The sequence below is a fragment of the Zingiber officinale genome, chromosome 8A, assembly GCF_018446385.1.
Source record: "Zingiber officinale cultivar Zhangliang chromosome 8A, Zo_v1.1, whole genome shotgun sequence".
Classification (NCBI taxonomy): Eukaryota; Viridiplantae; Streptophyta; class Magnoliopsida; order Zingiberales; family Zingiberaceae; genus Zingiber; species Zingiber officinale.
The window spans coordinates 51,241,612-51,267,498 of record NC_056000.1 but is presented as its reverse complement, the minus strand read 5'-3'; positions in this window follow the sequence as shown (position 1 = coordinate 51,267,498).

Sequence of the window (25,887 nt, the reverse complement as noted above, 5' to 3'; positions counted from 1 at the left end):
ATAGCGTCGGCTCGTCTCGATTTTTAACGTCGGGCTCGGCGGTCTTCCGCTTCGGACGTTTATAGACGCCGGCTCGTCTCGATTTTTAACGTCGAGCTCGGCGGTCTTACGCGGGCGTTTATGACGCCGCTCGTCTCGATTTTAACGTCGGAACTCGACGGTCTTCTGCTCGGACGTTTATAGACACCGGCTCGTCTCTCGATTTTTAACGTTGGAGCTCGACGGTCTTCCGCTTGGACGTTTATAGACGCCGGCTCGTCTCTCGATTTTTAACGTCGGAGCTCGACGGTCTTCCGCTCGGACGTTTATAGACACCGGCTCGTCTCTCGATTTTTAATGTCAGAGCTCGACGGTCTTCCGTTCGGACGTTTATAGATGCCGGCTCGTCTCTCGATTTTTAACGTCGGAGCTCGACGGTCTTCCGCTCGGACGTTTATAGACGCCGGCTCGTCTCTCGATTTTTAACGTCAGAGCTCGACGACCTATTTAAGGCTAACTTTAACACCGCTGCTCGGCAACCCCATTGGCCATCCTTTGAATTAATTTTGCTGCCTGCATTACAAGAACATGGGTGACTAGAATATACACAAAAGTGAGTTACATCAGTGCACCTTTCACCCAGCTCTATAAGGCTGGAGATGATTTGCACTCCATGGCCGATCCAGCTGCCGTCCGTCTTCATCCTCCAAATAGTAAGCGCCCGAGAGGAGCTTTTTGATGATTTTGAAAGGACCCGCCCACGGAGCTTCTAGTTTGCCGACGTCGCCGACCGGCTTGACTTTCTTCCAGACAAGGTCGCCGACTTGGAATGATCTGGGGATTTCGCGCCTGTTGTAGTTTTGCTTCATCCGTTGACGGTACGCCATCAGCCGGATGGACGCCTTGGCTCGCTCTTCATCGATCAAATCCAGCTCCATGTTCCTCCGCTCGGCGTTGCCCTCATCGTAATTCTGGGTCCGGATGGATTCGACACCGACTTCGACGGGAATCACCGCTTCGCCGCCGTACACCAGATGAAAAGGCGTGACGCCCGTTCCTTCCTTTGGAGTCATTCGGATGACCCATAGAGCCGAGCGCGCAAAATGCGAAGAATTTCCCGATTGGCTACTTCGGCTTGACCGTTGCTTTGTGGATAGGCTACAGATGTGAAGTGTTGCTCGATGCCATAACTTTTGCACCAATCTTTAAGCAATTTTCCGGTTAACTACCGTTCGTTGTCGGAAATCAGTCGGCGAGGGATGCCGAACCGACAGATGATGTTTTGCCAAATAAATTTCTTGACCATCTGCTCGGTGATCTTGGCGAGTGGCTCGGCCTCCACCCACCTGGAAAAATAATCGACCGCCATTAGCAGAAATTTTCGCTGCCCGGTCGCCATAGGAAATGGACTCACGATATTCATTCCCCACTGATCGAACGGACATGAGACTGTTGATGCCTTCATTTCCTCTGCCGGCCGGTGGTAGAAGTTATGGTACTTCTGGCACGAAAGGCACGTCGATACGGTCCGAGCGGCGTCTGCTTGTAATGTTGGCCAGAAGTACCCTGCCAACAGGATCTTCTTAGCCAGCGATCGTCCGCCCGGATGTCCTCCGCATGATCCTTGATGTACTTCTTGGAGGATGTAAGCCGAGTCCTCCGAGCTCACGCATTTCAACAGCGGGCGTGAGAAAGCCTTCTTATAAAGCTGGTCGCCGATGAGTGTGAACCGACCGGCTCTCCTCCTTAGCTTCCTTTCGATCGGACGGTGTGGCTCCCCAAAAACTCCGTGATGGGTGTCCTCGATCGCTCGAAGCGTAAGGCCTTCCATCCGTCGACGTCGCTACCAACGACTTTTCAATTGGTGCTGAATGGCGATCGGTTATTGAACTCGCGAGTTTGGCTAACTCATCGGTCGCTTGATTTTCCGCCTGGGTATCTTCTCGACAATAACTTCTCTAAAATTGGCTTTAAGTTTCTCAAACGCTTCAAAGATAGAGCTTGGTAGCTTAATTTCAAAAGTGTCGAGAGGCACCAACTCTGAATCGAATGAAGTATTACCCGACCAAGGCCAACATGCCGCGCAAGCCATTATGAGGGCCTCATACTCGCCTTCATTGTTGGTCGCTTTATAATCCAAACGGGACGGATAAGTGCATCTTTTCTTCTTGAGGAGAGCAACAATATTCCATCCGCTTCGAACCAAGTGGACGACCCATCCACATATACTCTCACATAGACTCCACTCCGCTTTGCACCTCAGTCCACAAAATCGGCCAAGGATTGCGCTTTGATTACCGAGCTGGGCTGGTATTGGATGTCAAATTCACTTAACTCCGTCGTCCATTTGATGAGCCGCCTGGATGCTTCGGATTCAGTAACACACGCCCGAGCGGGCTATTGGTTTTGACAATGATGGTATGCGCCGAAATATGGATCAGGCACCGATGGAGGACCGAGCAAAAGCCGACTTTTCGAGTCCAATGTAGCGAGATTGAAGATCTTTAAATATGACTAAGGAAATACAGGCTCTTCTCCGCCCGCTCACTAGTGCAGAGTAGATTGCCGCCTTATCGAATAGGTAGATACAGCGGCTCACCATGCGGCTAATACCAATCTGGGGAGGAATTCAGATATGCCTTCAAATCCTCGAACGCCCGCGCATTCTTCGTCAGTGAAATTTAGTGGCCTCATGCGAATTTTGAAGAAAGGAAGGCTCGGTCGTGCTTTTGGAGATGAACACGGACGGCGCTTATCCGACCGTCAACAGCACACTCCCTTGTATTTCTTGGAGGCGCATGTCTTGTAGAGCTTTCACCTTCTTGGATTTGCTTCAATACCTCGCTTTCACTATATGCCCCAAAATACCCTCCTTGCTCCAACAGCAGGGATTTAGCTTGACTCGTACTTGCGTGCGCGTTGGAAGGTTTCCTCCATGTCTTTGAAGAGATCGGCTCAGGGCGGACTTGATGAGAAATGTCATAAACTTGATTCCGCCCGATCCGCTCTCTAAATACTTTGTTCATCAGACGACTCCCGTATTCTTCAATCCAAACGGCATCACATTATAGCAATAGGTGTCGTCGGTGACGAAGCTGATTTTTCTTGATCTTCCAGGCGGCGACACTTGATGATAGCCGTAAGTGTCGAGCATACATACATATTATTCGCAGTGACAGTATAGTCCACTAGGCGATCTATCCGGAGGATAAAAGTCTTCGGGCAAGCTTTGTTGAGATCCGAAAATCTATGCATACTCTCCACTTGTTGCCCGGCTTGGAGACTAATACTACGTCTCTTGAACTCGGAATATCAGCACTTCACCTCAGAGTTCTCCTCCTCGCATGATGGATTACGCTTCAACTCGTGAAAATCTCTTTTCTGGGTTACTTTGACGTCCTGTCGATAGTCATCCGCGCTATACTTGGTGAGAGTGCGGCGGCTCTCATGTGTCGACGACGAAGACATCATGGTTGCTTCTGAGGCATTGGATCACCTCCTCTTTCTGGTTGGCCTCTAGATCGGACGGGATGAATGTTGTAGCCTCCGATCGGGTGGGGTGTATCATGCTTCCTCCTTTCCGTAAACTAAAGAGGCTTTTAGGTTATAGCATTCACCTCGATCGTGTGGCGATTTCAGCGGAACTTGTACTCGGACCATTCAATGTAGCATCGCAGCCGTTGATCTCCCTACCTCTCCTACTTTGTCTTCAATGGGAACTTGATCTTCTAGTGGAAGGTTGAGAGGCCGCTCAAATTCACTGAGTGTCGGTCGTCCCAAAATGACATTGTAGGATGAGGAGATTCCAGAAGTTATTGTCTCGTCCTCTGACTCGGCGCTCTTCTCGGTGAGATGGCTAGCCGGTTTGCCGGCGTAGAACCGTTGCCGTGAACCCGTAGAGTGGGGTTGTCATGGGCGTCGGACTCGATCAATTTGTAGTTGATCGAGCGCCTTTTGAATATTATGTTGACCGAGCTTCTGTGTCAACAAAACACGGTGAATAGTGTAGTTGGCTATTACCGCTTTGATGAGCAGGCGTCGTGGTGGGGCACTTCAACTCTTTCAAGTCCCCGGTCCAACGATTCGGGTCGATCGCTTGGCAAAGCCTGACATTGCATGGATCGAGTGCAGGACGCCTGCTTTCTTGCTCGGTTGGAGTCCTCCTCCGTCCCAGCGATAATGTTGATCTCACCTCGGAAGTATTGCTTCTATTTTCTTCCTCCGCGGATGGTCGAGACCTTTCTCTTGGCGTCGATTCTCCCCTTGTGGAGGCGTGCGATCGGGAGTATTGTTGTCGCCTATCGGCGCCGTCCGGTCGCTTCATGAGTTCTCTGTCGCGGTCGAGGAGGGCCGTCGCGCCATTCCGGGAAGGATGAGCCACGAAGGAAGATCCCTTGTATTGTGTGTCCGTCCGGTGGAAGGCGGTCGGGTCCATTTCTGCTTGGGCGAGTGGCGGCTTCTTCTTGCGTGAGACCTAGTATGGGCGGTGGGATCCGGTTGCTCCTCGGTCCTGGGCGCTGATGGATGAGCGGCGTGCTTCCGTTTCGGCGCGGAGGAGCCCGCTCGATTGAGTTTCTTTTTCTGGCGTGCGCTTCCTCCCGTTGATGTATTCGTTGGCGGTGTAGCATATGGTCATAGTCTGGCGGCTCGAGCAGCGGCGGAAGAAGTCCCGTCCACGAGGCATTGTGTCGTTCATCATTGTCTACGAGGTGGCCGTTGGAATATCCATGGCTACTGATTAAACCGTTGGATATAAGCTCGAGGCGGCTCTCTCGGCTCTGTTTGATGGCAACGACTAACTGGTTTTCGATAGCGTAGGCCGCTTGCGAGTGGTGGAGGGCCGGCCAGGAAATCCTTGAAGCTTGTGATGGATCCGTCCGGCAACCTCCGAAACCACCGCTGTGAGCCGATCCGCGAGAGTGGTAAGAAAAGTCGACATTTTACTCCATCCGTGTATTGATGGGCGAGCTATGTTATCAAACTTACCCGGATGATCATCTAGGTCGGTTGTCCCATTATACTCGCCGATCGTCGGAGGCACGCGTAGTGGCCGAGAGGATCTCGAAATAGCCTCAGAAAATGGCGATTAATCCTCTTGGGCGTCGCGCGCTGGGGCTTTCCTTCTTCATCTCGTCTAAAGCATTTCGTCAGAAAGAAGATCCATGATCTCTAATTTTGTCTGGGTGCGGAATAGGGCTCGATGAAATACATGGCACATGGTGCCTCCTCGGCCACCAGGACGGCGCGTTGCTTCTTTCTCCGGCCTCGGTTGGGCTTTTGTTTTTCCCACAAGCTTGGCGCCCTTATCTCGAGCGTCGAGTTCCTCCAAGCGTCACCGTGTGTTGTCTTCGGCCTCGTCCATTGTTTCGATTCGGGGGGAAGCGTTCCCACGACGGCGCGAAATTGATCTGTCAGAATCAATCAGCCGGACACGAGCGCGCTTTATCGCCGGCGTGGATCTTGGTGGCGAAAGCTCCGCGAACCTGCGATGGTCGGGCGGAAGGGTTCGCGTGCGACCCTCCGACGCTTCAAGTGAGCGCAATGACAGCGGCAAGTGGCTCTCGAAAATCAGAATACCTACCTCCGGTGAAGGGGGGCCTTTATATAGGGCAGCGGAGAAGCAAGTGCACACACACCAAGGTGTACGTGTCGTAGCCCATACCCAAGGCTTGTCGGTGAGTGACTTGCACGACTCACTGCTACAATCGGCATGTCCTCGATGGAAGGAACCCCCACGTCACGTGATTTGGAGTATAACTATATCACGATGCCAATTGTCGGAAAGATGTCCCTTATCCTGCTTCCGAACTCCTGCCGGGAACCCGATCGGCCCACGTCCGACTTCCGTCCGACCGGCCAAACATGATGGTTCACTTGAGAAGTTTTTGGTAATGTGTTTTGTGGCGACCGTTAGCAGTATGTTTCATGCCTTCGGCCGAGCGTGCCGTCCGCTCGGCCTACAATCTTGTTCAATGAGCGCCGGAACCCCGACTTCCATAGGGGTGCCTTGTGCCCTCGGCTAAACACCGGGCGGTCGCCCGGTCGGTCAGCCCCCTTTCTCCGGTCGGCCTAGCTGGTCCGACCTTCTCCGATGGGCCGTCCGACTCTTTGACTTCCATGTAGCGTTGACCCCTTACAACGAGGGTCCCCTGTTCTTATCGCCGGATCAGTTATTAACCTTAATAATTTAAACTTATTTATTTTATTTTATTATTTATTTATTTAACATATCAAAAAAGTTTTTATTAATAAATATGACTCAGGAATATTATTCATGAATATTAACCAGTTATATATATATCTTACTATTTTATTAAAAATCTCCCCCCTTTACTAACTAACTTTGGTGAAGCCTAAAATGAATTTACGTTACTGTCCTTTTTTCTATTCACACTAAAAATAATTCCAAGGTTTATTAGTAATTTTCTTTAGTTGTTTTATATAAAAAATATAATTCTCTTTAGTCCCACATCTTAGAATTGACAACACTATGATCAAAGAAGATTCTATAAATATTTTAGGCCGACGATGTTAAAAAATATACTTTTCTTAGTTGTTTTTATTAAGATAAGTATTAAGATAAATATAATATTAAATTAAATTAATTTTTTGCGTAGGGAAGCCCATTACAATAGTTTATTGCTGGGATTCTCTAACGTGACACTAGAAAATTCAAACAATTCGGATTTTCAAAGACCCAAATAATTTATATATGCGTGTGTACGATCACACTAGTATATATAAAATTTAACGAGCTCTTAAAATTTAATTTTATATTTAATATATAAGTAACTTCTTAACTTATACCATTAAATTTATTTATCAACATTTAATTTAATTTATTTATAGCCCTACGTGGGACAGGAAGACTTGAATACGTGGATCATTTAAGAAAAAACAAAAAAGTGTCGGTGAAAGATGAAAGCCGGAAAGAAAGGTTCAGGGTTTAGGGTTTAGGGTTTAGGGTTTTTTAAAAAATATATATTTTTTATTGAAAATTAAAAAAAGTCCAATTGGTTATAATTTTTTATGGCATAGCATAGCATGAAATATTGTGAAATCTAAAAATATTTAAAAATTTAAAAATAAAATGAAACAAAAGAAAATTTACAGTTTGCCCCTTTAGCTCTTAAAAACGAAGGAAAAAAAACGTCCTATCTTCACCTAGCGTGGTAAACGAGTCAAACAAACTTTATAATATTTAAATTTATTCGATAAGATAAAGCCAAATTAAAATTAGCATAAAATAAATTAAATTATTAAAATTATTATTCACTTGAATTTATTAGTACATTTAAATATTATTAAATTTTTAATTTAAATTTATTTAATAAGATAATCAACTCAAATTAAATTGAGTTTAAATTGACCAAGTCATTGAAATCATTGTGCAAATTTGACCAACCTTTTTGAGGGCTTGAGTTCAATTGATTTAGATATCATTGAACTCCTCATTCAAACTACTTTAATTCTTTATTGGTTTGAAATTTTTACATTTTAAATTATTTGGTTAGTTATTAAAATTGATAATATAAATTTATTTATTTATTTTATAATTTTTTTTAATTTATGTAACATATTGATAAAAATTTTATTGATGAATATTATTCATGAATATTATCCAGGATCATTGATCCGATGGTAAGGACGAGGGACCCTCATTGGCGGGAGGTCAATGGTGAAGAGGGTCAACCCCAAGGTCGTGCCGAGCAGACAGAGGTCATGCCGAGCGGACTGACGAGCCGATCGAGCATCCGACCGACCGAACATTCGACCAGGGGTCTCCCAGGCCGGACGAAAGACAGTCCGACCAGGGGTCGAGTTTCCGATGCTCTTAAGGTAAAAGAGTCTCTGGGCCGAACGGACAGGCCGCTCGGCCGAGCCACAGGACAATAAGGCGCAATCTCATCCGAGCACATGAGCAGGGCTTCCCCGCCCGGTCCGAGGTATGCGCATTCATAGAGGCCATGAGCGCTGAGCGACCGGTCCGCTCGGTCCGGGAATAGGCAAGAGGCGTAAAGGGACAAAAGGGACAGCTGGTAACATCATCCTCGAGACACCTACCGCTGACAAACGGCATGGTCGGCGCCCGGAGCGGACAGAGTATCGTACGGTGGAAGTTTCCACCGTCACGTCCGGGATATGCTCGGACGATTGTGGAATGACGTCAGACATGCTTTTCTGACACAACCCTACTGAGGTTTGTTTGGGGAAGCGTGCACGCATCGAGAAGCGTACACGCATCGAGAAGCATGTCCGCGCCTCCCCGAGGTCCTATATAAGGACCCCCAGACTTCGACGGAGGGATGCGATTCTCATCACTGTAGCCACAGTAACGTTACTTTGCTCCTCTTCTTCTTCACTGTCTAACTTGAGCGTCGGAGGGTCGTCGTCGGGAAACCCCGCCCGGTTCGGCTTCTTTGCAGGTTCGCCGGAGGTCTACACCATCATCAGAGGATAGCGGAGAGCGCCACGTCCCTAGCGTCCATCGACTCAGCGCTCGGACAGGATCAAATTGGCGCCGTCTGTGGGAACGCACCTGAATCCGAGCAGAGAAGATGGAAGAAGCTGGACACCAACTCATGGTGACACTCTCCCCCGAAGAGCTCGACGCACTCATCCAAGCACGAGCAGCAAAGATTGTGGAGCAATAGCAGAAAGCTCAAGCCGAGCGAATGGCACAGCAGGCGAATTCCGCGTCGTGAGACAAGGCAGCCCCAGAGGACCGACCGGAACAGCTGTCGATATGGGGGCAAAACAAAGGTCCGACTGGCACTCAGATGGAAGCACCGCCCGCCCCTATACCTTTCCATAGAGCTCTGTTCCAAACGCCCTCAGAAGTCGCGCAAGCCAACCTCGACCGGGGCTCTTCGTCCGATGACGCGCCCCTTCCACAACGCAAGGAAGGGCAAGGCGCCACGGACAAACTCGTCCCCCGAGCAGATCAATAGGCAGTTCTCCGAGGCTATCCTGCGCGAACCACTACCAAGGCATTACGCCCCCCCCCCCCCCCGGCGATCAGGGAATACAGCGGGACCACCGACCCGGACGACCATCTGGGTAAGTTCGACAACACAGCCACTTTGTATCAATATACAGATGGTGTGAAGTGCCGGGTGTTCCTCACCACCCTTTCTGGATCGGTACAACGATGGTTCCGGAGGCTACCGAATGGATCCATCATGAGCTTCAAAGAGTTCTGCACGACCTTCCTCCATCACTTCGCGAGTAGCAGGCGCTACCAGAAGACCAGCGTCAGTCTGTTTGTCATCAAACAAGGCTCGAAGGAGTCGCTCCGAGCCTACATCTTGCATTTCAACCAGGTGGCCATGAATATCCCGACGGTCACTTCAGAAACTATGATGAACGCATTCACACAGGGGCTTGTGGACGGTGATTTCTTCCGTTCGCTCATCATAAAGCCGTCTCGCAGCTATGACCACATGTTGAACAAAGCCAACGAGTACATCAACGTGGAGGAAGCTCAGATGGCGAGGAAAAAGGAAGCACCATCCAAGCCACCAGCTCATGCCGAGCGGAAGCCGCCTTCCAATTATCAACCACTGAGAGGACCCCGCGCAGAGGTAGCTCGTCCTCATCAGAGGCTGCACGTCGTCCAACAAGTAGCGGCCGATCGGCCTAAACCGAAAGGGAAGATATGGACTCCCATGTTTTGTTCGCTCCATCAATCAGCAACTCACAATACCCGCGACTGTCGGAGCCTCTCCCAATCACTCATCCTACACCAAGGAACTATTGTCGTTGATCACCTTCGCCGAATCGACGACATCAGCACCAAAGTCCTGGCCGGCGTACAGAAAGGAGATCTCTCTAGCGGCAGCATAACCAGCAGCACAGGGCCATTCCTCGGGCATCGCATGAACGACCCCGACCATCCGCTCGGGAGGAGGAGAATAGAGGCAATGCGTCGAGGGGTGAAATCAACATCATCGTCGGAGGGCCGACCGGAGGCGACTCCAACAGGGCAAGGAAGGCGCATGAAAGGAAGCTCGGGATCCACGCGGTCGACTACAGTAAGGAGCGGGCGAGCGGACCCGAGATCAGTTTTGGGCCTAGGGACCTCGAGGGAGTCGAAGTCCCGCATGATGACGCCCTCATCATCCGAGCGGTAATAGCTAACTACACTATTCACCGCATCTTTATTAATACAGGCAGCTCCGTCAACATAATCTTCCGGAAGGCCTTCAACCAATTGCAAATCGACCGAGCCGAGTTGTTGCCGATGACAACCCCCCTCTACGGGTTCACCGGTAATGAAGTTTTGCCGGTCGGACAGGTACGACTGGCTATCTCGCTGGGAGAGGAGCTGCTCAGAAGAACGCGGGCTGCTAACTTCATTGTAGTTGACGCTCCCTCCGCGTACAATGTGATCTTGGGGCGACCGGCTCTCAATGAGTTCTGAAGATCAGGTGGGAGAAGTCTGAGGTGATCAGCTAGCGGCCCGGCGCTGTTATGTAGAGATGGTCCGATCCGGGGCCAAGGCCACCCGAAAGGCACCACGCGTCGAGGTAAATGCTATAACCGAAAAGCCACCTTCTTTAGTTTACGAAGAAAAGGAGGAGGTAAATATCCACCCTGTTCGACCGGATGCCACTACGTTCGTCGCATCCGACCTGGAGCCGAGCCAGAATGAGAAGCTGATCAGATGTCTCCAGCAAAACTGCGACGTCTTCGCCTGGTCGACCCATGAGCTGTCGGACGTACTATGGGTCATTCGCAACACCCCAAAGGAGGGGACGGGGGTAACGTCGTTCCACTTGGTATACGGGGGCGAGGCGGTCGTCCCAGTCAAGGTCAGAGTAGAGTTCGATCGGATCCAGAGCTACGATGAGGATAATGCCGAACGGAGGCAGCTGGAGTTGAACCTAGTTGACGAAGCACAAGCTAAAGCAGTCGTCCGGCTGATGGCGTACAGGCAAAAAATGAAGTAGAATTACGACAGGCGTGTAATTCCCAGAGCCTTCCAGGTCGGCGACCTAGTGTGGAAGAAGGTGAAGCCGGTCGGCGATGTGAGCAAAATGGAAGCTCCCTGGGCGGGACCCTTCAGAGTCATAGAGAAGCTTCGATCAGGTGCTTACTACCTGGAAAGTGAGGATGGACGGTGGCTACAACGACCATGGAGTGCAAACCACCTCCAGTCATACCGTGCTGGGTAAAAGGTGCGCCAGTGTAATTTATTTCGTGTATGCTCCGTGTGTCTGTATCCTTTGGCTGCAGGAGTAGAGATTAACAAAATGATAAAGGATATGAGCATTGGTTGCCGAACGACAAAGCTCCATAAAGACTTTCGAGCGACGACGTTAAACTCTAGAGTCGGACCGACGACTATAAACCTCTCGGTCGGAAGACCGTCGAGCAGCAACATTAAACTCTAGATTCGGACCGCCGACTATAAACCCCCCGGTCGGAAGACCGTCGAGCGGCGACGTTAAACTCTAGAGTCGGACCGGCGACTATAAACCCCCCGGTCGGAAGACCGTCGAGCGGCGACGTTAAACTCTAGAGTCGGACCGACGACTATAAACCCCCCGGCCCGAAGACCGTCGAGCGGCGACGTTATACTCTAGAGTCGAACCGGCGACTATAAACCCCCTGGCCCGAAGACCAAGTTAAAGAGTCGGACGGCGACTATAAACCCCCGTGCAGAAGTATCGAAAAATTTGGCAAGTTAAAAGTCGGACGGCGACTATAAACCCCCCGGCCCGAAGACCGTCGAGCGACGACATTAAACTCTTGAGTCGGACCGACGACTATAAACCCCCCGGTCGGAAGACTGTCGAGCGGTGACGTTAAACTCTAGAGTCGGACCGGCGACTATAAACCCCCCGGTCGGAAGACCGTCGAGCGGCGACGTTAAACTCTAGAGTCGGACCGGCGACTATAAACCCCCGGCCCGAAAACCGTCGAGCGGCGACGTTAAACTCTAGAGTCTGACCGGCGACTAAAAACTCCCCGGTCGGAAGACCGTCGAGCGGCGACGTTAAACTCTAGAGTCGAACCGGTGACTATAAACCCCCCGGCTCCAAGACCGTCGAGCGGCGACGTTAAACTCTAGGGTCGGACTGGCGACTATAAACCCCCCGGACAGGACAATGTCTCGCAGATATACTAAGGCTCAACGTCTAGGGCCGATGATCAGCAAGCCTTGATCCTAAGGACAAGGAGAAAACAATGGTGTGCGCCTACCAGCGGCGACCAGTGAAAAGTTAACGGAATGGAAGGTCGTTCGACCGAGCGGCGTAGTTGAGAAAAATACTTCAACGAAAAACTAACAGAAGTTCCATGCGGAATGAAGGTTGTTCGACCGAGCGGTGCAGTTACAAAAAACACTTCACGGAAGGCTAACAGAGTGATCCTGTCCGAATCGCTGAATCAACGGACGCTGGGCACGTGGCGCTCTCCTGGTCGCTGATGTAGATCTCCGGCTGATCGCACGGTGCTCCGACGAATCTGCAAAGAAATCGGGTCGGGAAGGGTTCCCGACGACGATCCTCCGACGCTCAAGTCAGGCAAGTGGACAACAAAGAAGTGACTCTCAATATCGTAGAACGCGTACCTCCGGTGAAGGGGTGAGGCCCTTTATATAGGGCTGGAAAGGTATTTACACACACAGATCGAGGCGAATACGTGTCCTCAGCCCATACCTCAACATGGGCTTGTCAGAAAAGCTTACCTGACCCCTTACTACTACAGTCCGAGCACGTCTCTGATGGGACAGTGGAACTCTGTCATGAGATCTTACGTATGGTTCGCTCGTGGGCCATATCCGCTGTCAGAGGATGTTTCCTGGTACTGTTCTCTTCTTACTCCATGCCGAGTGTCTGGCCGGTCGGCAATCCCCTTGCGTTCGGTCGGTCGGACATACGTGCTGGTTCACTTAGGATATTCTCGGTAGTGTGCTCTATGGAGACTGTTCGCAATATTGCTATCTTATGCCTTCGGCCGAGTGGGCCACCCGCTCGGTCGTATAATCCTGTTCAACGAGCGTCGGAACCCTAACTCCTCGCCGGGTGCCTTGGACTCCGATGGAACCCTGTTCGGCCGACCGGTCTCCCCTTCTCCGGTCGGCCGTTCGACCCTTTGACTTCCACGTGGCGTTGACTTCCCTCAGCGGGAGAGGGGGGGGCCTGTTCTTATCGCCGGATTACTTGCCTCCCCTTCAAGTCTAGTTGAAGGAGGCGATTAGTCCGACTGATTGGACCGTCAGTTGGGCCGAGCGGCGTGTTGCAACTACCATCCGCTCAGAAACCAAGGGCAGCCAAAATGCCAGTCAACGCCACCGTTACTCAGCATCACTTCGAAATTTCCGCCAATCTCCATCATTAAGGTCTAGCACGCGCGCATTAAATGCGTTCCAGTGGTTGAATGCCATGTGGCGATGTTGCCGTCATCGTACGGCGGCGGCGTGGTGTTCTGATGGGATCGAGCCGGTTCGAAATGAACGACGCGATGAGTGCTCCGATTCTCGTGACCTGGATTCAACGGTGGAGGCCGCTCGGTCTCCACCCTATAAAAAGCTCTGTTTTCTCTCTTCGCCGCACTATTGCTCCTGCGTGCTTTCCGAGTCCGCCGTCATCCCGGCCGCAGATCAAGTGGCGCTCCTTGATAACATCCCGAAGGATCTTTACGATTATTTATAGTGAAGTTTAAACGTAATCTGGCCGCTCGGCGATAAACTATCACCTTTTGTAATCTGGCCGCTCGGCCTTAGTTTCTTTTAATACAATCTCCTTTTGCTTGCTTTGTCCTTTTGCTAGTCAATATGTGTGTTATCCATTCGCCTCCTATAATATCTCTCGTATACGAAAGGGATTTTTACAAGTACTTTAAGTAAGTATCCCGCTTGGTTGAATATGTCCTACTTCGCCAGAAGATGTTCGCGGATATTGTACCTTTGGGTACTGGGCCGAGCGGAACGTAGGGGCGGTCGACCGATCGATGGGGAATACCACTGGATACTTAATTCGTAGTCTTTTTTATTGCCTTCTTCCGCTCGAAGGGTTTATAGACGCCGGCTCGTCTCTCGATTTTTAACGTCGGAGCTCGACCGCCTTCCGCTCGGAGGGTTTATAGACGCCGGCTCGTCTCTCGATTTTTAACGTCGGAGCTCGACGGTCTTCCGCTCGGAGGATTTATAGACACTGGCTCGTCTCTCGATTTTTAACGTCGGAGCTCGATGGTCTTCCGCTCGGAGGATTTATAGACGTCGGCTCATCTCTCGATTTTTAACGTCAAAGCTCGACGGCCTTCCGCTCGGAGGGTTTATAGACGTCGGCTCGTCTCTCGATTTTTAACGTCGGAGCTCGACGGTCTTCCGCTCGGAGAGTTTATAGGCATGGCTCGTCTCGATTTTAACGTCGGGCTCGGCGGCCTTCCGCCGGAGGGTTTATAGGCGGCTCATCTCGATTTTAACGTTGGAGCTCGGCGGTCTTCGCTCGGAGGATTTATAGGCGCGGCACGTCTCGATTTTAACGTCGGAGCTCGGCGACCTTCCGTCGGAGGGTTTATAGACGGCTCATCTCTCGATTTTAACGTCGGAGCTCGGCGGCCTTCCGCTCGGAGGGTTTATAACGCGGCTCGTCTCTCGATTTTTAACGTCGGGCTCGACTTTTCCGTCGGATTTAACGCCGGCTCGTCTCTCGATTTTTAACGTCGGAGCTCGACGGTCTTCCGCTCGGAGGATTTATAGACGCCGGCTCGTCTCTCGATTTTTAACGTCGGAGCTCGACGGCCTTTCGCTCGGAGGGTTTATAGACGCCGGTTTGTCTCTCGATTTTTAACGTCAGAGCTCGACGGCCTTCCGCTCGGAGGGTTTATAGACGCCGGCTCGTCTCTCGATACGGTCTTCCGCTCGGAGAGTTTATAGACGACGGCTCGTCTCTCGATTTTTAACATCGGAGCTCGACGGCCTTCCGCTCGGAGGGTTTATAGACGCCGGCTCGTCTCTCGATTTTTAACGTCAGAGCTCGACGGTCTTCCGCTCGGAGAGTTTATAGACGCCGGCTCGTCTCTCGATTTTTAACGTCGGAGCTCGACGACCTTTAAGGCTAACTTTAACACTGCCGTTCGGCGAAGTTACTTGTCATCCTTTATCATTTTTGCTGCCTGCATTACAAGTACATAGGTGACCAAAACGTATGCAAAATTACATCAGCGCACCTCTTATCCATCTCGGTACGGCTGGAGATGATTCGCGCTCCATGGTCGATCTAGCTGCCGCCCGTCTTTATCCTCCAAATAATAAGCGCCCGAGCGGAGCTTTTCGATAATTTTGAAGGGGCCCGCCCAAGGAGCTTCCAGCTTGCCGACGTCGCCGACCGGCTTTACTTTCTTCCAGACAAGGTCACCAACCTGGAACGATCGGGGAATTACGCGCCGGTTGTAATTTTGCTTCATCCGTTGTCGGTACGCCATCAGCCGGACGGACGCCTTGGCTCGCTCTTCTTCGACCAGTTCCATCTCCATGTTCCTCCGCTCGGCGTTATCATCATCATAATTCTAGATCCGGACGGACTCGACGCCGACTTCGACAGGAATGACCGCTTCGCCGCCATACACCAGATGGAACGGCGTGACGCCCGTTCCTTCCTTCGGGGTCGTTCGGATGGCCCATAGGACGCTTGCCACTTCATCCACCCAGCTTCCTCCCAAATGGTCGAGCCGAGCACGCAAAATGCGAAGAATTTTCCGATTGGCTACTTCGGCTTGACCGTTACTTTGGGGATACGCCACGGACGTGAAATGTTGCTCGATGCCATAGCTTTTGCACCAATCTTCGAGCAACTTTCCTGCAAACTGCTGCCCATTGTCGGAAACGAGTCGGCGGGGGATGCCGAACCGGCAGATGATATGTTGCCAAATAAACTTCTTGACCATCTGCTCAGTGATCCTGGCCAGTGGCTCGGCCTCCACCCATTTGGAAAAATAATCGACAGCCACTAGTAGAAATTTCCTCTGCCCGGTCGCCATAGGAAATGGACCCACGATATTGATTCCCCATTGGTCGAACGGACAGGATAGCTGCCTTCATTTCCTCCGCCGGTCGGTGGGAGAAGTTATGGTACTTCTGGCAAGAAAGGCACATCGCAACGGTCCGAGCGGCGTCTGCTTGCAGGGTTGGCCAAAAGTATCCGGCCAGCAGGATCTTTTTAGCCAGCGATCGTCCGCCCGGATGCCCTCCGCACGATCCTTGATGCACTTCTTGGAGGATGTACGCTGCGTCTTCCGAGCTCACGCATTTCAACAACGGGCGGGAGAAGGCCTTCTTGTAGAGCTGGTCTCCAATAAGCGTGAACCGACCGGCTCTCCTTCTTAATTGCCGGGCTGCTTCCCGATCGGATGGTGTTGCCCCCGATCGAAGAAACTCCATGATGGTTGTTCTCCAGTCGCTCGGAAACTCGAGGCCCTCCATCCGATCGACGTGCACCACCAAAGATACTTGCTCAATGGGCTGCTGGATGATGACCGGCGTTATTGAACTTGCGAGTTTGGCTAACTCATCTGCAGCCTGGTTTTCCGCTCGGGGTATCTTCTGGATGATGACCTCTTTGAAATTGGCCTTGAGCTTTTCGAAGGCTTCCGCGTAGAGTTTGAGCCGAGCGTTGTTAATTTCGAAAGTACCTGAGAGCTGCTGCGCGACAAGCTGTGAATCTGAATGTAGCGTCACCCGTCTGGCTCTAACATGCCGGGCGGCTTGTAAGCCGGCTATAAGGGCCTCATACTCTGCTTCGTTATTTGTAGCTCTATAATCCAGCCGGACGGATAAGTGCATCTTTTCTTCTTGTGGAGAGAGCAACAGAACGCCAATCCCGCTACCGAGCCGGGTGGACGATCCGTCCACAAATAATTTCCACATTGCTTCGGGCTCTGGCCTTTGTACTTCAGTGATAAAATCTACCAAGGACTGCGCCTTTATCGCCGAGCGGGGTTGATATTGAATGTCGAATTCGCTCAACTCCGTGGTCCATTTGATGAGCCGTCCGGACGCTTCGGGATTCAACAGCACTCTTCCCAATGGGCTATTCGTTCGGACGATGATAGTATGAGCCAAGAAATAGGGTCGGAGGCGCCGAGCGGCGAGGACCAGAGCGAAAGCCAGCTTCTCGAGTCCAGTGTAGCGAGATTCAGCATCTTTTAAAATATGGCTTAGAAAATATACAGGCTCTTCTCCGCTCGCCCTTACTAATGCCGAGCCTACTGCTTGCTCAGTTGAAGATAAATAGATACAAAGTGGCTCACCCACAGTCGGCTTGGCTAGTACAGGTAGAGAGTTCAAGTATGTCTTCAGATCTTCGAACGCCCGATCACATTCTTCATCCCAGTGAAACTTAGTGGCCTTGCGCAAGATTTTGAAAAAAGACAGGCTCCGGTCGGCTGTCTTGGAGATGAATCTGGACAAAGCGGTTATCCGACCGGTCAAGCGCTGCACTTCCCTCAGATTTCTTGGGGGCGGCATATCTTGTAGTGCTTTCACTTTGCTGGGATTCGCCTCGATGCCCCGCTCGGTCACTATGTATCCCAAGAAACGTCCGCCCTTTGCTCCGAACAGACATTTCTGAGGGTTGAGCTTAACTCCATACCTCCTCAGCGTTCGGAAAGTCTCCTCCATGTCTTTAAAGAGATCTGCCGATCGGACGGATTTGATGAGAATATCGTCCACGTATACTTCCATATTTCGCCCGATCTGCTCTTTGAACACTTTGTTCATCAAGCGCTGATAAGTGGCTCCCGCGTTCTTCAGTCCGAATGACATCACATTATAGCAATAGGTGCCGTCGGCTGTAACGAAGCTGACTTTTTCTTGATCTTCTCGGGCGAGCGACACTTGATGGTAGCCTTGATATGCGTCGAGCATGCATATCAACTAGCAGCCGGCCGTAGAATCCATCAGTTGATCGATCCGGGGCAGAGGATAAAAATCTTTTGGGCACGCCTTGTTAAGGTCCTGGAAATCGATGCATACTCTCCATTTATTGCCCGGTTTGGAGACTAGTACCACGTTCGCCAACCAGCTAGGGAACTGGATCTCGCGTATGTGGCCGGCCTCCAAGAGTTTCTCGACCTCCGATCGGATGATTGCATTCTGTTCGGCGCTGAAGTCCCTCTTTCTCTGCTTCACCGGCCGAGCGTCCGGTCGGACGTGGAGCTCGTGCTGCGCTATACTTGGTGAAATTCCGGGCAGCTCATGCGTCGACCAGACGAAGACATCACAATTTCTTTGGAGGCATTTGATCACCTCCTCTTTCTGGTTGGCCTCCAGATCGGCCGCAATGAACGTTGTGGCCTCCGATCGGGTCGGGTGAATCTGCACTTCCTCTTTTTCTTCATAAACCAAAGAGGGAGGTTTTTCAGTTATAGCGTTCACCTCGATTCGTGGCGTCTTCCGAGCGGAATTGGCTTCTGCTCGGACCATCTCAACGTAGCATCGCCGAGCCGCTAGTTGATCTCCTCGTACTTCTCCCACTTTGTCTTTAACTGGGAACTTGATTTTCTGGTGGAAGGTGGAGACGGCCGCTCGGAATTCACTTAGAGCCGGTCGTCCCAATATGACATTGTACGCCGACGGACCGACGGAGAGTCCACCACAACGAAGTTTACAGTCCGCGTCCTTCTGAGCGGCTCCTCTCCCAACGATATGGCCAGCCGGATCTGTCCGACCGGCTGAACTTCATTGTCCGTAAACCCGTAAAGGGGGGTTGTCATGGGCCGCAGCTCGGTTCGGTCAATTTGTAGTTGATCGAAGGCCTTTTTGAATATGATATTGACCGAGCTTCCTGTGTCAATAAAAACGCGGTGTATAGTATAATTGGCTATTACCGCTTTGATGAGAAGAGCGTCGTCGTGGGGAACTTCAACTACTTCCAAGTCCCTGGGCCCGAAACTGATTTCAGGTCCGCTTGCCCGTCCCTGGCTGCAGCCGACCGCATGGATCTGAAGCTGCCGGACGCTCGCCTTCCTTGCTCGGTTAGAGTCGCCTCCGGTCGGCCCGCCAGCAATAATGTTGATCTCGCTTCGGGAAGTGTTACTTCTATTTTCTTCTTCCCGAGCGGACGGTCGGGGCCGCTCCCTAGACATCCGGGGATTCTCACACCTCGGAGTGTGATGTCGCTCGGGAGTCTGTTGTTGTCGCCTGTCGGCTACCATCCGATCGACTTCACGAGGCCTCTGTCGCCTATCGGACGATGGCGATCGACGGCCACCACCCCGAGGAACGGGGTGTGCAATTAGAGGAAGACTCCGGCAATCTCTGGAATTATGCGTGTCCGTCCGGTGGAATGAGCAGAACATTGGGGTCCAGTTCTTCTTTGGCTTGGGCCGCTCGGCAGCTACCTCTTGCACATGTGACCTAGTATGGGGGGAGCGGATTGCTTCGGTCCTCGGTCCTCTGGGCGGGTGATGAGCGGTGTGAGGCTTCCGCTCGGCAGGAGGAGCCCGCTCGGTTGGAGTTTCCTTTTTTCGGGCCGCTTGGGCTTCCTCCACGTTGATGTATTCGTTGGCCCGGTGTAGCATGTGGTCGTAGTCTCGGGGCGGCTTCTGAATGAGTGATCGGAAGAAGTCCCCATCCACGAGGCCTTGTGTGAAGGCATTCATCATGGTTTCCGAGGTGGCTGTTGGAATAGCCATGGCCACCCTGTTGAACCGCTGAATGTAGACTCGGAGCGATTCGCGGGCTTCTTGTTTGATGGCAAACAGACTAACACTAGTTTTTTGATAGCGCCGACTGCTTGCGAAGTGGTGGAGGAAAGCCGTTCGGAAGTCTTTAAAACTTGTGATAGATCCGTCTAAAAGCCTCCGAAACCACCGTTGAGCCGATCCCGAGAGGGTGGTAAGAAAAACTCGACACTTCACTTCGTCTGTGTATTGATGAAGGGTAGCCGTGTTATCGAACTTACCCAAATGATCGTCCGGGTCGGTGGTTCCATTGTATTCACCGATCACCGGGGGCACATAGTGCTTCGGCAGAGGGTCCCGCAAGATGGCTTCCGAAAACTGACGGTTGACCCGCTCGGGGGAAGAGTCCACTCGGGGGGCTTTGCCCTTTCTGCTGTCTCGTATCGGTACTTCGTCTGATGATGACCCTCGATCATGATTAACGACCACGGCTTCCGGAGGCGTGCCGAATAGGGCCCGGTGAAACGGAACTGTGGCCTGAGGTGCTTCCGCTCGGCCCCCTGATACTGATGTTGCTTGCTGCTCAATCCGCTCGGCTTGTGCCCTCTGTTTTTGCTCTACAAGCTTAGCTGCCCTCGACTCGATCAGAGCGTCGAGTTCCTCCGTGGAGAGCGTCACCGTGTGCGGTCGTCCAGCTTCGTCCATTGCTTCCGATCGGATGCAGGAGCGTTCCCACAGACGGCGCCAAATTGATCCTGTCCGAATCGCTGAATCAATGGACGCTGGGCACGTGGCGCTCTCCTGGTCGCTGATGTAGATCTCCGGCTGATCGCACGACGCTCCGACGAATCTGCAAAGAAATCGGGCCGGGAAGGGTTCCCGACGACGATCCTCCGACGCTCAAGTCAGGCAAGTAGACAACAAAGAAGTGACTCTCAATATCGTAGAATGCGTACCTCCGGTGAAGGGGTGAGGCCCTTTATATAGGGTTGGAAAGGTATTTACGCACACAGATCGAGGCGAATACGTGTCCTCAGCCCATACTTCGACATGGGCTTGTCAGAAAAGCTTACCTGACCCCTTACTGCTACAATCCGAGCACGTCTCTGATGGGACAGCGGAACTCTGTCATGAGATCTTACGTATGGTTCGCTCGTGGGCCATATCCGCTGTTAGAGGATGTTTCCTGGTACTGTTCTCTTCTTACTCCATGCCGAGTGTCCGGTCGGCCGGCAATCCCCTTGCGTCCGACCAGTCGGACATACATGCTGGTCCACTTAGGATATTCCCGGTAGTATGCTCTATGGAGACTGTTCGCAGTATTGCTATCTTATGCCTTCGGCCGAGTGGGCCACCCGCTCGGTTGTATAATCCTGTTCAATGAGCGTCAGAACCCTAACTCCTCGCTGGGTGCCTTGGACTCCGATGGAACCCCGTTCGGTCGACCGGTCTCCCCTTCTCCGGTCGGTCGTTTGGCCCTTTGACTTCCACGTGGCGTTGACTTCCCTCAGCGGGGGGGCGGGGGGGGGGGGGGGGTCCCTGTTCTTATCGCCGGATCACAGAGCAATACCTGACATTCCAAAGTTACATTTATAAGTTCGCCGATCGGGAGGGTTACAGAAAACACTTCATTCAAGATAATTGAAAACATGCTTCGGAATGGTGGTGAGAAGCGCCGCATGCTCCGTAGCAGGGATGACCACGGATTTAGGGAGCTGACCCTTGGACTTCAGATAGTCCGCTGTGGCGTTAATGGCCAACTCAAAGGCAATGACCATCCGGTCGCAGACCTTCTCAGTAAATTCCGCCGAGCGGATGTACTTCTGGCTCAAGGTGGCGACACGGCCTGGCTCCGCCTCCTGGTACTCCTTGAAGGCGGCGTGGGAAGCGTCGAGAGCTTCTTGCAGGGCCTTCAATTCGTCCTTGAGTTTGGTCACCTCCTCCGAATGGCCTTTTTGCTCTCCGTCCAGCAGTTCGGCTAGCTCCTTCACACGCTGCTCTAAAGCTCGGGCCTCCACATTCTTCGCTTCCAGATCGGCGATAGCGGTATTTTTCCGAGTGGTTGCGAGTTCTATCTCGCGGTCATAAGTTTTGCCCTGCTGTTCGAGCTAGGCCAGCATGTATGCCTAGTTAGCCGTCTTCTTCCGCTCGGTCTCCAGTAGGTCCTTGGTCTTCGTAAGCTCCTTCTGCAGCTCGGCATATGAGAGGCTTTGAGAAGAAGACGGGCTGCTCAGACTCTTCAGTCTCTTCAGCTCCTCCTCCACCATGGCCAAGCGGTTGGCGACAGCGATGTCTTCCACCCATCTCTGATGTACGCAGGAGTGTTAAAATGTCGATCGGGAAGACTACATAAAAGAGCAAAACTGAGGCTTACCCCTGTGGACTGCTGCATGTGGCTGTCAGCCAGTTTGTCGAGCGGTATCATGGCAACACGGGCCCGGGCGTCCGCCCACATCACATCAAGGGGCCCCTCGATAGTGATCATGTGTTCAGGAGCCGTCGGCTGATCTGACTCGGCCATAAACGCCTCAGTGGGGAGGTGCAGGGTGGCCTTAATAGTGTGGCGCCGACCCGGAGTCGTGTGAGCGGACGTCGAGGGGTCGGAGGCCGGGTTGGACATCGAGGACAGAATGCCCGTGCGGCGGACTTGGCGGGGTACAGGAGGAAGAGAGCTAATCGGCACCGCTTCGATGGGGTCCGTAGGCGGATCTAGTTGGGAGGGGGTCAGGTCGGAGGAGAGCGCCTCGACCGATGGCGCTTTGCCGCAGGGAGATGCGGTGCCCGTCCGCTCGGACGCTTGCACTACGGAGGTGGCTGAATGGAGGGGCATCTCAACAAGCTATCTCTTCTGGTTGAGTGGGAGCTCGTCCTCCGGATCGGAGCCCACCTCCCGAACGGTCGGCTCCCGGCTGGAAGTTGCACCACCCGTCGCTTTCGCAGGCGAAGCCTGAGTGGCCGACTCCCCTGCATTTGCCTCGCTCTCACCCTCGTGAGAGTCGACCGGAGCAATGCCCAACTGCTCCATTTCCATGGCAGCAGCTGCCTCGAGCGCCGCCGCTTTTCTCTTTAAGATCCCGAACAGCACAGACTCCATTACGATGTTCGCTGCAAGGAAAGGGGAAGAAAGTCAATTAGAACTCAAGGCAAATGCACAAGTAAATTTCTTATCAAAGTTGCTCGGGAGAGGGGTCCGGCTCGGACTCAAGCCCAACATATACATCACGCCTTCAGGAAGAAGCTTGTTGATGTCGAGCTTCAGACCGGCGAGCATATTGGCTGCCTGAAGATAATCCGGTCGAGTTTTATACCTCTTCAGTTCGGGGGAGGTGGGCGGTCCGACCTGCCATTTGGTTCGAAAAGAAAGCCGACCGGGGATACGAAGAAAAAAGTAGTACTCTTTTCAATGTTTGTTGGAAGAGGGCAGTTTATCAAAAAAGACTAAACCGGGTCGAGCCTGAAATAGATAAGTGCCCGACTCGGACTGCTTGGGATAGTAGAAATAATTGAAGACCTCCGGGCAGAGGGGAATGTTGTGTATCTTAAATAATACCACAACTCCGCACAGAAGGCGAAAAGTGTTGGGAACCAACTGGGCGAGCGGAATAACAAAGAAGTTGCAAACTTCAACGATGAAGGGGTGGAGAGGAAACCGCAGACCGGCTATGAATTGGTCGCGGAAAAGACAAAAAGCGTCACGCGGAGGTTTGAACGGCCGAGCGGAAGGCGAGTGTAAAATCAGAAGGGATGTCAAAAGCGTTTATCAGGCTCTCGGCATCATGCCGATCGAACCGCGACTCCATGGTAGTATACCATGGGCCGAGAGCGAGGTCCGCGGGTTAGGAAGAGATAGCCATCGGCGGAACAGTGGAGAAGGCAGGGATCAGAAGCAAACGCAAAGGCTCAGGGAAGATGAACGGAACAGTGACCGAAAGGTAAGAATACGGCAAGGAACGGAAAGAAAACATGAGAACTGAAGGGAGAAAGGCAGAGAACCTTACAGAAAAGATGAGGATCGAAAGAAGAGGGCAAGGGGTCACCGAAGTGCCGATGAATGAGGTCACCAGAGCAAGGAGCGCAGGAAAAGGCTTCTGAGCACGCGATGGCGAAAGTGCGGCGAAAGAAGGCTACGAGAGCTTTATAAGGATGGGCTCGATCCGCCCGAGTCGTTGGATGCAGGTCACATAACTCGAGGCCCACATCCAACCGTCCATTTCAAACAGATGAACGTCGCATCAGGCGTAAGGCAGCGGTTGTACGATGACGTCAATAGCGCCACGTGGCACTCGGTCAGAGGAGGGCATTTAATGAGCCCCATCACGAGGCAAAACCCGCGTGCTCAACCATAATGGCGGAGATTTGCATGTATTCCGAGAAGATCCATCAGACATCATCACAGGCCATCGACATGCCAGTTGGGTAGCCCTCGGCAATTAGCCGACCGGCGCTATTCGACCCCATAGTGGCCGAGCGGAGGTACACTTTCGGGAGTGGCAGGATGGTTGTCGCTTGGCCAAACTCATAGTCCGGTCAGTCGGACTTAGCGCCTCCTTCGACTAGACTTGAGGGGGAGGCATGTGATCCGGTGGTAAGGACGGGGGACCCTCTTTGGCAGGAGGTCAACGACACGTGGAGGTCAATGGTCAAGAGGGTCAACCCCAAGGTCGTGCCGAGCGGACAAAGGTCATGCCGAGCGGACTGGCGGGCCGACCGAGCATCCGGCCGACCGAACATCCGGCCAGGGGTCTCCCAGGCTGGACGAAAGACAGTCCGACCAAGGGTCGAGTTTCCGATGCTCTTAAGGTAAAAGAGTCTCTGGGCCGAGCGGACAGCAGGACAATAAGGCGCAATCCCATCCGAGCACATGAGCAGTGCTTCCCCGCCCGGTCTGAGGTATGCGCATTCCTGGAGGCCATGAGCGCCGAGCGACCTGTCCGCTCGGCCCGGGAACAAGCAAGTGGCGCAAAGGGACAAAAGGAACAGCTGGTAACATCATCCTCGAGACACCTGCCGCCGACAAACAGCATGGTCGACGGTCGGAGCGGAGAGAGTATCGTACGGTGGAAGTTTCCACCGTCACAACAGGGATATGCTCAGACGATTGCGGAATGACGTCAGACATGCTTTTCTGACACAACCCTACTGAGGTATGTTTGGGGAAGCGTGCACACATCGAGAAGCGTGCTTGCGCCTCCTCGGGGTCCTATAAAAGGACCCCCAGACTTCGACGGAGGGATGCGATTCTCATCACTGTAGCTACAGTAACGTTACTTTGCTCCTCTTCTTCTTTACTGCCTGACTTAAGCGTCAGAGGGTTGTCGCCGAGAAACCCCGCCCGGCTCGGCTTCTTTGCAGATTCGCCGGAGGTCTACACCATCATCAGAGGATAGCAGAGAGTACCACGCCCCGAGCGTCCATCGACTCAGCGCTCGGACAGGATCAATCATTATTTACAAATATTAATGAACTGGATACTATATATTCAAGATTATTTATTTAATTTATGAGTTTTTTAAAGTTTATTCATTTAATTAATCTTATAGGTATTAAATCAACATAAATACACTTTTATACACAGTCAAACACCAAACTTATTCACTTTATTTATAAAGAAAGAACGACATAGCTCGTGTAAATTATCGAACTAGTCTCATACTTATGTTATAAACTTTTAAATTATTTTTTAAAAAATAATAAAATTTAAGGTATGGTAAGAAACACTCTTAATCCTAAGCTTTAGGATGACAATCTATTGCCATAGAAAATAAAAAACAACATTTACACGGGAAAAAGATAACTAGCCAAATTATTTTATTTTATTTCGTAAGCTTGAGTTTTAAAAAATAAAATAAAAATAAAAAGTATATTAAAAAAATAATAAATTGCCTTTAAATCCCTAACTGCAACCTTCACTCCCTCATCAGTCTCTAGGTAAGCAAAATACGTTCCCACTCCTTGACCAAATGTCTTTATGTTCTTCAACTCCCTAATCTACTTCAATTTATCAAATTGCCCTTTTTCTTCATTTTATACTCCTTTGACTTCTAGCGAACTCTCCCCGATCGTCCAACACAATTCTTTCAACGTTGAAGGCAAAAATCAAAGAGGCATAAGCAGAACTCGACTTTCACTTTCAAGTGCAGAACCTAACTTTCACCTTCAACCTAAGGATCATCGACAAATGCAAGTCTGAAGAAGTAAAAAGGTGGTAATCGGAATAACCAAAGGACTACTAACGTGAAGAAGTGATTTGCGTTGCATTTTAAATGCAAAAATCGA